The 3,431-nt window shown below is 37.4% G+C and overlaps 1 pseudogene; it reads right to left on the bottom strand.

Moving 5' to 3' along the window:
- Positions 1-272: 272 nt before the first annotated feature.
- On the bottom strand, positions 273-667 carry LOC102852035 (annotated as a pseudogene).
- Between the last annotated feature and the right edge of the window lie 2,764 nt (positions 668-3,431).

Here is a 3,431-nt window from a genome sequence, read left to right as displayed (position 1 = left end):
TTGTACAAAATTGCAAACAAGTATCTGTAGCTGCTCAAAAGAAAGCTTTTCTTAGGATCTCCTAAAGTGAACTTCTTGTATTCAGAAAAGTAGACATATTGAATTCACTCATTTTATGTATGAGCTAAATTTGGGAGAAAAGCTTGAGATGTTCATTTCTTTATTTTTTAGAAGAAGTTTACAGTTTATTAATCCTCTGATGAAAAAAGCCACAGTCATCACAGATCAAGTTCCTGGAGAATGTTTAACCCTCCTGTTGTTTAATCTCCAGCTCACTTTTTGCCCACTCCCACATTGGCCTTTGTAGTGTGCCCCTGACTTTCTTCATCCTGTTCTTGGACTCCTCGCGCTGTTTCCTTGAAGTCTTTTTCTTCTCATATAGACCATGTAGTACATGTCTGTGTTTGCGTTTGTTTTTTTCTTTGCATAATCCAAGGAGTAAAAAAATGCCAAAGCCCATTGTCTTGCCACCAGAAAAGTAGGTTCTGAATCCAAACACAAAGATGACGCCTGGTGTGGTCTTGTACAGTTTTTCTAGTTTTTCTCACATTTCTGTCTTAGGAACTGTTGCCTCCCCAGGGTGAAAAACATTAGTAACCATTTGCTTCCACTACATTAGTCAGTTGGTCATGAACTTCCTGATCCAGGTAGTCACTGTGCCATTCATGATAGCGGTTTTCACTTATGCAGCCAGAGAGGAAAATAACTTTTTTTTTCATCTCTCTTCTTTTTTTGTGATAAAAATAAACAAATATATTGTTTGCTTTATAGAGTTAAAGCATTTCTATCAATATAGGGGGGAAATACTTCTTTCAGTGTGAAACACAGAAAGTTCAGTTTACATGGAAAATATAAAAAGGAAAAGTAGAAAAAAAATCCTAGGTGAAGATGTAAAATGGGATGTGAATAGACTTTAAAACCAGTGTGAGAAAAAAGAAAAACCTATATCCGTCATGCTGAAGATTATCGAAAATCAAATGGAACAGCACATCAACAGAGAACTGCCAGAAGTGCAGGCTGGGTTCAGAAGAGGCTGCGATAATAGGGATATAGTAACTAATGTTAGATAAATCTTGGCTGAAAGCAGGGAGTACAAGAGGTATGTTTATCTGTGTTTCATTGACTGTGTAAAGATAATTGACTGTGTGGATCACAGAAAGCCGTGGCTGACTCTTAGAAGAATGGGAATCCCAGAACACCTGATTGTGTTAATATGCAGCCTATACTTGGATGAGTAGTCAAATGTCAGAACAGAGTAAAGAAACACTGCATGGTTCAAAATTAGGAAGGGTGTAGGCAGGGATGTGTCATATCTCCATATCTTTACAGTCTATATTGAGAACAGATTATCCAGGAGGCTGGGCTCTATGAGCAGAAATGTGGCTTTAGGATTAAGGTAGACTCATCAATTATCTGTGTTATGCAAATAGTACAACCCTGTTTGCTGAAACTAAGGAGGATCTGAAGCACTTGCTACAGAAGATCAAGGACTGCAGCCTTCAATATAGATTGAATCTCAACACAAAGAAAACGGATTCTTACCACTCGGCCTATTGGCAGCATCAGGATAGATGGTGAAGAGATTGAGATTGTTGACAACTTTGGTTTGCTTGGCTCCACAGTCAACACTCTCGGTATCAGCAGCCTGGAAATGAAAAGACAAATTGTATTGGAAAAGTCTGCTATTGGGTCCTCTCCAAAGCACTAAAGAGCAATGTGCTAGAGAAGAGTGTTGAATATACAATGAACTGCTAGGGAACAAACAAATACATCCTAGAGAGAGTGAGACTAGTCTGCTCCTTGAAGGCAAGGATTCTTAAACTTTGTTGGACATATTTTGGACATGTTGCAAGGAGGGACCAGCCCTTGGAGAGGGACATCATGCTTGGAAGGGTGGAGGGACAGCACAAGAGGGGAAGATCATTGATGAGATAGATTGATTCAGTGACTAGCATAACAGTGGTAGCTGAGTCAGAGACAATAAGATTTACACAGGATAGAGTAAGGTTTAGGTCTGCTGCACATAGTATTGTTATGAGTTGCAGGTGGCTTGATGGCATATAGCAACAACAATATCCAATGTAAATAAAAGTTTTCAAAATAATACCAGTTGACAGTTCACTTAGATGTTTTTGTTGTTGTTATTGTTGTTATGTGCCATTGAGTTATCTGTGACTCGTAGCGACCTTATGTGCAACTGCTATAAACCCTGTTCCATCCCTTGCCAAACCTATTGTCTTCAGGAAACCTATCCTCATTATCCTGTTCTTGGACTGAAAATAATCGTGTGATATGGAGGTCCATTCCCTGCTATCACAAAAATATATTTTTAGAACTCTCACTGGATGTATAAATACAAAAAAGTACAAAGACAAGTATCTCTGCTTGGATTACGGAAACTTTTATAATATAACTAAGAGTAGGATTTTGGGGGGTTGGTTTTTGGTTTTTTGGTTGGTTTTGGATGTATTGTTTGTTTGAGGTTTTTGTTTTTTTTGTTTTTTATTTGTTTTGTTTTTTACTGTTGAGTCTGATTCTACTGGCATGGGAGGATATTGCCCCTCCGTCTCCAGCAGATCATCTGATGGATTCGAACTGTGAGCCTTAGGGATTGCTGCACAGCTTCCTGTCACTAGGCCACCAGAGGTCTCAAGACTAGTGTTTTTAATATTTTTCTTCCTGGGAAACTTGACTCTTTCACTTTAATCTCTAATGTTTTTTTAAGCTAGTATATTAGTTTGGCAAACCAATATGGAATGTCTAGAAGTTGTCAATTTCCAAAAATCAATGACCATGTTTTATTGCTTTAGGTTGTACTTTTTTTGTAAATATTACTTTAACCTAAATCAAGTTCTTTCACTTGTCTTCACATTATATTATTAAAAGTAACTGAATAAGAGCAAAATAACATCAAATAATTCTCTATTTCCTAGTGCAGAACAATTTAGGTTATAAATCACAAGTTAATTTAAAATATTATAGCTGTGAGTGATAGGATTATGTCCATACACTCACAAGGAAGTCAAGTGAACACTACTATCATCCATATATATGCACCAACAACCAGATCCAAAGAAGAAGAAATAGATGATTTCTACCAACTGTTACAGGCAGAGATAGATTGAACATGCAATCAAGATGCATTGATAATAATGGGTGACTGGAGCACAAAAGTTGGGAACAGGGAAGATGAATCAGTAGTTGGAAAACATGGACTTGGTGACAGAAATGAAGCTGGAGATAGGATGATTGAATTTTGCACAATAAATGTCTTATTCATTGTAAATACGTTTTTAAGAGACATAAACGTAGGTTATACACATGGATTTCACCTGATGGTATGCATAGGAATCAGATCGATTACATCTGTGGAAAAAACTGCTGGAGAAGCTCAATATCAGCTGTGAAAACTAGGCCAGGAGCTGATTGTG

The sequence above is a fragment of the Elephantulus edwardii genome, unplaced genomic scaffold (genome assembly GCF_000299155.1).
Source record: "Elephantulus edwardii isolate Elephantulus edwardi_28Jun2011 unplaced genomic scaffold, EleEdw1.0 scaffold00018, whole genome shotgun sequence".
NCBI classification, from domain to species: domain Eukaryota; kingdom Metazoa; phylum Chordata; class Mammalia; order Macroscelidea; family Macroscelididae; genus Elephantulus; species Elephantulus edwardii.
The sequence above is the reverse complement of the archived record's forward strand: the minus strand, read 5'-3'. Positions and strand labels throughout refer to the sequence as shown.